The sequence below is a fragment of the Lolium rigidum genome, chromosome 6, assembly GCF_022539505.1.
Source record: "Lolium rigidum isolate FL_2022 chromosome 6, APGP_CSIRO_Lrig_0.1, whole genome shotgun sequence".
In the NCBI taxonomy this organism is placed as follows: Eukaryota; Viridiplantae; Streptophyta; class Magnoliopsida; order Poales; family Poaceae; genus Lolium; species Lolium rigidum.
In genome coordinates, this window is record NC_061513.1 from 34,761,488 (window position 1) to 34,770,926 (window position 9,439).

At 47.1% G+C, this 9,439-nt stretch overlaps 1 pseudogene; it reads right to left on the minus strand.

The window, feature by feature from the left end:
- Window positions 1-6,404: 6,404 nt before the first annotated feature.
- Window positions 6,405-7,098, minus strand: LOC124658837 (annotated as a pseudogene).
- Between the last annotated feature and the right edge of the window lie 2,341 nt (window positions 7,099-9,439).

Sequence of the window (9,439 nt, forward strand, 5' to 3'; positions counted from 1 at the left end):
ATATCATGTAGTAGTATCATAGATTACTTATATTTAGTGATTTGTAGAATCTCAATGCAAAAGTGTGTACAAGATTGCTTTGACATTAATTTTTCTAGTTCTACGTGCTATGATACAGTATCTACCTATGATACTACTACCATCTCTTTCTTCATTTATTGATGTGACACATCAGCTTTTTGCATGCATGTGATGCATGATACTAGCTATGATACTCCCATTGTGGATAGTCTTAGCATGGTATCCTAGGTCATTTGTTGATATGGTGCCATATTAAATGATGAAAGAGATTGTTGTTGTATTTTAGCTAAGATACAACTCTTGCACATAGTCATAGACAAAATGTGGTGCTAGTCCAATCACATACACATGCACATATAATGCTAAAACATTAAATTTAGATACAACCCTAAAATACAAATGCATTGTAAAGGTTGTTTCTTAACATGCATCACCATCGAAGATAACGTGCTAAAAGACATTGCATTGTGAAAGGCCTAAGCCTAAGCTAGTTCTCAGCTATCTTTAATAATATAATAACACTATAATGCTCCTTCGGTGTCTCGTATTCATCTCCAACCAAGTCGTTGAATCAATGCAGTAACATCAAACTGAATTTTTTTTTTTTTTGAACAAAACTGAAATATTGAATAAGTGTGTACATCCTCAAATATTGAGGCTCAATGTGTTTATTGGTTTCTATCGCCGTGTACTCTCTCATTTAGAGTAGGTTGTAAAATGCGCACTATGATTATAAACGTGTCCGCTGGCTTGATCGCCAATTTCTGAAAATAAAAGTCTGCCGCCTCAACAAGCGATGAACAGTGTAATATATTATCTTCTTTCTAACAGTAGGCGTAATTTCTTATCAACAATATCATTTTTTTAAACATAGTATAACGCAGACACTCACAAATTTGCATTTACACTCACCCCTATGAACGCACACACGTACACTCTACTCCTGTGAGCACCTCCGAGGGACTGAGCCGACAGATCTTGTGTTAAATAATCACGCAACAATCTAGAAACCTCTACACAAAAGTACTTCCCTAAAGATGTATTGTTGGAAAAGTAGGCTTCTTACATCTTTCATACAGCTTAACATTTAACAATGCAATATAAACGTGGACACATAAGTATATCGAAGCCATAAAAAATAAATGGGCGAAATTATTTTTTCTGCTAGGCCCAAATGTTGTGCGATTAAATTTAATGGAACATTTTTATTCAATATATAAGTTGGCTTTTAAGAAAATATTCACATAAATTTATGAAAATATGATTTCAATTTATTGCAAGTGTATTTCTAATTGGAAAGAATGACAACTAGGAATAAGTTGTCAATAATAAATATAAGAATTGCAAATTATGTTTCATGATTTACCTATTTGGCGGAACTATTTTGTAAACAACTATTGTAAAGTTGATATAATGAACATGGAATAAGATGTTTCAAAATACTATGTTTACTTGCTTAGCAAAATAAGAATATAATATTACTTAAACCCTTGGTTGAGCGGACTGATAGACATTAGTTGGCGTGAATTTTAGTTATAAATTTACTTGGGCATAAGACGAGAGAAGCCATTTACAAGAGAGATTATGGCCTTCATTAGTCGAGAAGCCATTTACAAGAGAGATTATGGCCTTCATTAGTCGAGTACTAAAAAGTTGTGTCCATCGCTGATCAAAATCCAAGGATGGGCACGATTGGAAGTCATAAATGGGAATGCTCCTGCGGTCATTCCACAATGAAAGAGATTGCACCTCGATTACAATTATTTTTTAACAGGTACAGCTTTTTTATCATTACGTAGCCTTCATGTTTGGATGACGTGGGCTTAGCCTAGTGGTTAGGGTCGCAGTGGCGCACCCTAACGACCGGAGTTCGATTCCTGTTAGGGACGAATTTCGGAATTGTCACGCCAAGTCCCGCTTCTACTATATCAAAAAGTGTCTAGTTCCTCCTAGACACGGTTTTTTTTTTTTGTAGCCTTCACGTTTATCAAGCACATGTGAATAAATTGGCATCAAAATGTGGCATTCTTCCAAAATGGCCCTCCATGTTTGCGCCATATATAGCACTGAGCATTGAACATGTAGCTTGGAACCATTCCTTGATTACGAATGTGAGGAACTATGATCCTTCGATCCTGCTACTATGAAGCCAATAAAGATCTCAATCTTCATCTAGATCACGACAATCCACCATCTAGAACCATGATGGCTCGTAGCATTCACCTCGATCACATGGGATCAATGCCAAGGACCATGGTTAGGATTATAATGCATGAAAGGAAACACTCCCACGTCAAAAATCTATGCCACGATATATGTTGACTCCAGTAGATTAAATGTCCAAGCACTTGTACCCTTTGTGGAGCATGTTCTATCCTAGAAAGACATACAACTAGGATCGAAACTAGAGCTTGTGAGCATTGTAGGACCGAGCATGTGGTCCCGACATCGCAATTCAGAGGGTAGACACGCCACTAGTAAGTATAAGAAACCATGATGACATCGCTAGGGGCAATGGCAGACCTGCAGGGTATGCGCCGCCGACATCAGTGGGACATCAGGGGGGCCACCGACACCTACCTTTCCCGGCGCCGCCTAGGGAACCCGATCTCCCGTGCAAGAGGAACCCCGGCCTCCAGCCGACACCGAGCTCTCCCGATCTGCGAGAATATTCAAATATTCTTCAAATTTAAATTTAAATTTTGTTTGCCAATATTGTCGGTATTTTTCCGGTAAGCATGAAAATAATTAAACCGGTGGCCAAAACCTTATATAGGATAGATAGCAGCGCCTATGATGGCGTACAAATTTCCCGACATTTAAGTGATTCTGTTGTTACAATGTTGATCTAATCAACTGGGTATCCAAGACAACTCAATGTTATTATCCCTTATAGTCACAGGATGTTTGTTTCAGGACTAGCAGAATATGACTCACGCTAACAATAGACATACTGATATTCTCCACTTCTTTTCTTTTCATTTCAAACAAGAAATCGTCGGAAGAAATTAGGGTTGTTGCTCGAGCCTCCAGACATGGAAACCTTCCTTTGGGGGTCTTGGTGATCGCGACGAGTGTGTGGTCATAACCTCATATCACGGCGACACGTCGGGCATGTTGACATCCTGTGGAACCATGGCAGGAGGCACGAGGTGTGGAAAACAGGAGAGCACGACAGCCGCACGGTGTGATCCGAGCTTTTATTGCGTGCCGTGAAATCCTCCATACACACGCAGCACTCCACGCTGGCCGTGTTTTACACCAATCCGCCGGCCGCGACTAGCCTGCGGCTACCCGCTGCGGCCTGCTTGCACCCGGACGGTCAGCGTGACGTCGAGGTTGCAGCGCCGGTCGACGACGCCCATGTTCTGGTCCATGGCGCATGCGAGAACCCGCCGACGATCGATCACCATGGCTAGGTCGTGAGGCAGGAAGCGGTGGTCCCACTTGTCGTCGGCGAGGTCGAACTCGCAGACCACCGGCGTCTGCGCGAGCATCTAGTGGATGATGCCGCTGCAAGCCTGATAGCTCTGGAAGAAGGGGTCCGGGTCGTAGATGTAGAACACCTGGTCGAACCTCCGGGGCTGTTCCTCGCGCACCACCCTCGGACGACCCCCCACCGCGCACCAAGTACGTCAGAACCAGGTCGCCGTGCAGGCACACGGAGCAGGGGTGGGCGGTCGCCGGGTCTCGCCGAACTGTAGTTCGTTCGACCCTGAGTCTCGGCAGTCGGCACTCGGCCGCGGCCGCCGCCAGCGGCGGCAATGGCATCTTCCTCAACGGCGTCATGTCGATCCGGCGGCCGAACAGACAGAGTCGCTAATTCCTTGCCGGATATTGAGATTAAATAGGAATTGGATCAAAAACCGTAGGCGCGTGCGCAATCGATCCTAACTCAAGTATGATTCGGATTACATGGAAAGAACGCACAACATGTACCCCTGTGTTGGCAAGGCGATGATTCCTTCCATGAATATGTCCGGTCGATCTCGATCCGTCTCACAAGTATAATTCCTAATAGAGTAGAATTCGGATTTCCGTGTGCGGTGCCTACAAAAGGCGCACAGCCCGCGCAGATGCGTGCATACCATAGGGCATAACCAACAGGTGTTCCTCGCCTTGATCCCAGCTTAAAGGTACGTACACTCGTAGGAGGTGCGCCATGGCAGCAGCAGCAGCAGAAGCAAGTTCATCGTCACGTGCGGCAGCGACGGAGACCCGCATCCGCGGCTGGGGCAAGGTCACCGAGATGAAAAAGATGGACGACCAGCACTCCCCGTGTTCCGTGCGCCTCTACGGCCCCATATTCATCACCCGCGAGTCTCTCAAGATCGGCCACAAGACATCAACAACGGTGCAGGATGACCCGCCCTACCACTTCCACCTATTCGACTGCCAGATGAAGGTCAAAGACCCTTCGCTTTTCCGGAGCTACGTGGCCTGCCGAGACCTCATCCACAGGATTCTCGCCGAGGGGCCGGAAACAGGGAAGTGCGACCTCGCCGCCGACAACTGGGAGAACTACACGATACACGAGTTGGCCACGACCATCGTCGACAAGGTTCGCCAGGACACCCAGGACGCGTGGGGCGTCGTCCCGGCCTACGCATTCAAGATCCTGATCGGCCTCAAGGTCCGGTTGATCTACAGCGAGCCCAAGGCGCTGCTACTCGCGTGCAAGGACAAGACCGTGCCTGCCAGGGTGCCGGCACGAAGGAGGAAGCGCCGCCGTGAGCCCGCCGGCGACCTCTGTGTCATCTGTTTGTTGGAATTCTCGAGGACCGCAGAGGAGGAGACCGCCAGGCTGCCGTGCACGCATGCTTTCCACAGCCGGTGCATTGGGCCGTGGTTCCACCGTGTCTCCACGTGCCCGGTTTGCCGGCGTGACGCTGCCAACAACACTGTTCGGCACGATACCGTCGTCGAGACTGCCGAGGGCAATGATGACGGGCCTCTAGTTCTGGTTGACAGTTTTATCCAGCACGACGCCGTTGTCGATGAACAGGTCGTGGAGACCAGCGATGGCAATGATGATCGGACCTCAGTTCATCAGATCGGCAGGCCGGTGCGTGCTCGAAGACAACCAGCACGTCTGGTGGACACGGTCTGGATTAGTTAGCTGTCCTAATAAGCTCGCTCGCTGGCTTGTTGCGGCCTGCGGGGGAACTTGATTTATAATCTGAATAGAACATGAACTCTGAACACACGGCGAGCTGGTCGAGGGAGGAGGGGTGAAACGGCCACCATCGTGAATACATCCCATGAAGATCGCCGGCGTTGTTAGGTTTTCTTGTACCTGTTTTCAGTATATGCTCCTTAGGGTTTTTTAGTTCTGTTCGCATATGCTGCTCACAATTGGAGCGCTTTGATTTTGTCCAATCGGGCGGTTTACAGGTCATGTAGCCAAATCAAACTTTTAAATAGTCTGGTTATAGCCGGCTATAGCCTTTCGGGAGACCTACCGTTGCGGCTACGCCATTTATAGGCTAAATGAGAAACCACTATATGTAGCCTCTATTTAGCCTCTAATTTAGCCGCTAAACCTCCTCTATTTTTTAATTTCTCTTCTCTTTTCTTTTATATTTCTTGTTTTTTGAATTTGCATTTAATATAATTAGATAAAACTTGTGAGTTGAATAATTAAATAGTTGTTTGCCTTGAATTGAATAGTTGAATAAGTTGTATCACAAATCGTGTTTGCGTCATAGTTTTTCTCTTCTTTTGGTAAAATATGACTGAAATAATCCAAATTTTTGAAAAAAGGGCCCGGCTATAGCCTTTTATAGCCTCCAAAAAAATCACGGCTAAATGAGATAGCCGGCTATTTTAAACTATGAGCTAAACACGAGCAGGTTATTGTGAAATTATATTCTTCAGCTTTCATGAAAATTTAGGAGTTTAGATATGCGTATAGCTAGCCATTTACTTACTTCAATATAATAACATCATAATGCTCCTTCAACGTCTCACTTTCATTTCTAGAAGTCTTTGGATCAGTGAGTAACTATCAAACTGAATAAGTGTCCATCCTCAAATAGTACATCTTGAGGCTTTCTTGTAAGAAGCAAATTCAGATACTTGTTTATATCGAACACATGCTTTAGTACCAAAATGTGAAGAAAGAGAAGAAGACAGAAGATAAAATCAATGGACAATTCAAAAGGAGCCCAAACAATAAGACCGATTTAGAGAGTTTACCTAGTAACGTTAGGGAGTTCTTCAGTTTGCTAAACCAGCGGCGCGTCGCCCGTAGGTGTACTTCAGAAATACTACTGTATAGTAACATTTTTTTCCCTTAAACGCCAAAATTATTGAGAGCCATAACGGTACACAAGCACAATCATCATCAGTAGTTCAGTACCTCTAGTAGCTACAGACAATTTTTACTTTTGCATTGACTTGGCAAGGAGCGCGAGTCTTTCCTTCATCCCCGCGTAGAAGGCCACGATCTGGTCCCTGCTCGGCAAGCACGCCTTCACGGCCTCATGGGAGGTGTACTCCCCGCGCCACCGGCACAGGGCAGGGAACTCCTCCTCGCCGATCATGCTGCTTTCCGCTCCGGCGAGCTCCTCCAGCACCGTTACCCACGCGAGCCCGCTGGCGGCGATGTCGAGGTACCCGATCTTGTCGCCTCCGAAGAACCTCCTCCCCTCCAGCCGCGCCTCCATCAGCGCCAGGTTCCCCTTCGTCTCCGCCACCAGCCCCCGCCGCGCCTCGCCGTCCGGCGTCCACAGCGCCTTGAACAGCGTCCTCGAGCACCTGTCCACCGCGAACTGCGCCCAGAACCGGGCGGCCGCGCGGGCGAGCGGGTCTCCGAGAGGGAGAAGGGGCGGGCCCTCGAAGGCCTCGTCGACGTACTCCACGATGACGAGCGACTCCGCGACGGCGCGCGCGGTCGCCGTGGAGGAGCAGCGGCACCTTCTTGTGGACCGGGTTGTGCCGGAGCAGCAGCTCGCTCTTGTTGCCCAGGTCCTCCTGGATGAACTCGTAGGCCACTCCCTTCAGCCGCAGCGCCGCCTCCGCGCGGTGCGTGAACGGGCTCCCGAAGGACCCCAGCAGCTGCACCGGCTCGCTCATCTTCGTTCTGCTTCCCTCTCTCGTTCTCGTTTCAGCGACCGAGCTCACCTGGAATAATGCATGGCGGGTGTTTGTGTTTATAAACTTCGAAGGAGATGAGAGCACATATGTTAGATTTCTTAGCTTGGTAAACACTTAAACTTCTTACTATTATTGTATCTATTGATCGATGACAACAGGTCGACAGTCAACTTTGGTAGCCTATATGGAATTACATACAGTAATAATATTGGTCTTGACTGGACAAGTACTCTGATTTTTTCAAAAGAAAAATTATTTACTGCGAAAGGTTGAAAAACAGAGTTTAGGTAAATGTGTGACGAAGACGATGATGTCAAAGGCAATGTGCAAAGAAAGCTTTGCAGCACCAGCTGGTCGCCTTGGCCTTATTGAAGTTTTTTTTTACCTTAGACTAGTAAAGATGCTCGTGCGTTACCACGGACGAGCGCCGTCACAGGTAAACAAATCAAAAGTGTAGTTAAAATACAAAGATTATATCCTTGACCTATGATATTGTTTCTAATAAGGCTGATTTATGTCATTATACGGAGCAACAAAGCATAGTAGTGCCATCCATAGTAGGTAAGCGAATGGAAACAAAGCCATTGTGTTGTCTCATGAGCCTTATCATTATTTTCGAATTTACATTTGAGACATGCATAGCTTCATCACTTGCGAGTGAAGCATGGATGTGAAGAATAATTCCATTGTGAGCAGGCAACTTTTGGAAAAATATATGAGACTGTACCGGCCGTTAGCCAACATGTGCACCCGCGGTGGCAGCAACATCTTCCTCCAGGTCCAGGGGGCCCTCCTCGAACGCAGACAGAGACGGGTGGAGCAAAGGGTGGTTGGACCTGAGATGGAGCAAGAGGCTGAGGCCAACCTTTGTGGGGAGGAGGGCGCGGATGGAGCCGAACAGCCTCCTCCCGAGGCTGGTCCCGTGGAGAGACAAAGTAGGGGGCGCGATCGGTGGCGAGGGGAGGAAGGCGGGGTGGTTGTGCGAGCAGAAAAAGCGCAGCCTCCCAGCAGATCCGTGGCGAGCAGGAGAGGCGTGGCCTCCCGGCGGCGAGTGGCGATGTCCAGCGATGGCTTGGTCTATGGTGAGTGGCGGCGGGGACTTGCGATGGTCGGCAACGTGAGGTCGAACAGGGAACTGCGGGGGATGCCCGATTCGAGCGAGGCGTTTATGGAAGGTTGGGGATTGAGGAGGAGGACGGAGGGGCTCTGGGACCCAATTGTTTTTGAAGAAAAAAAAGTCAGGGGGCTTAAGTGGAACCGACTCTAGCTACAACCGGTTGATGTTAAGAGTTTTCCAATTAATAAGCCTACTTTCATAAATAGAGGAGCACCTCTCTTAACCTATCTCATGGAGTATGCAGAGTTTTGCTAGATATTATGCCTACCGTGCCTTTTTGTTCTTGCCATTCAAAGAACCACGCTAACTCACCGAAAAACCAGTTTTAAACCCGGGCTCGCATGCTCCTGGTTGAATAAAAAAATCAAAGGAAATAGTAAACAAATTTAAAAAATGATTTTTTAATGAATATGAATAGTGTTTGAGCTGCACACCCAAAAACTTCGAGGAAAGACATATATGTAGTGGTCTATGCAAAAAAAAAAAATAGTACTATTTAGAACATCTTGATTTGTTGCTAACATCTATGGCTGGGCATGGGCAGCCCAGATGATCCGACCTGGCCCGACCCAACCCGAAAATCCCGGACCATGCTAGGCCAAATTTGCATGTCGGGTCGGGCTCGGGTCTGAAGTCTAAGACCCATGGTCGGGCCGGTCCGGGCCGAGAGCGAGCTTTCAGAATGTGCAATTTAGGCAAGAGTCGAGCTTGGACACTCGGACCGGGCTAGGCTTTTTAGGCTTTGGCCCAGGCTCATGCCTAATATTTTGGCCCGACGGTCGGGCCAGCCTCAGGCCTAGGTTTCCAGCGTCGGGCTTTTTGGGCCCGGTCTTAAGCCCGACCTAGCCCAAGTTTTGCCAAGTATACTTACATCACTCCAATTTGTCTTTTTTGTACAGACCACTACATGTGTATTTTATCGGAGATTTTTGGTGTGTAGTTAGAGCGCTTGTTCATATTTTATTATGAAACAAGCTTCGGAAATTTTTAAATTTATTTTCTATTTTCTATTTTTTATTTAACCATGAGCATATAAGCTCAGATTCACAAACGCCTTATCCGTTAACTCACCCACGATTGAACGAAAAATAGGCCCAATTTAATTGGAGGCCTGATCAACCGGACAATGTTCCTCCTACACGCGGCATCTTCTGGAGAAACTTTAACAGCCCGACTCCGTATCCGATCCGCCCTGTGCCCGCG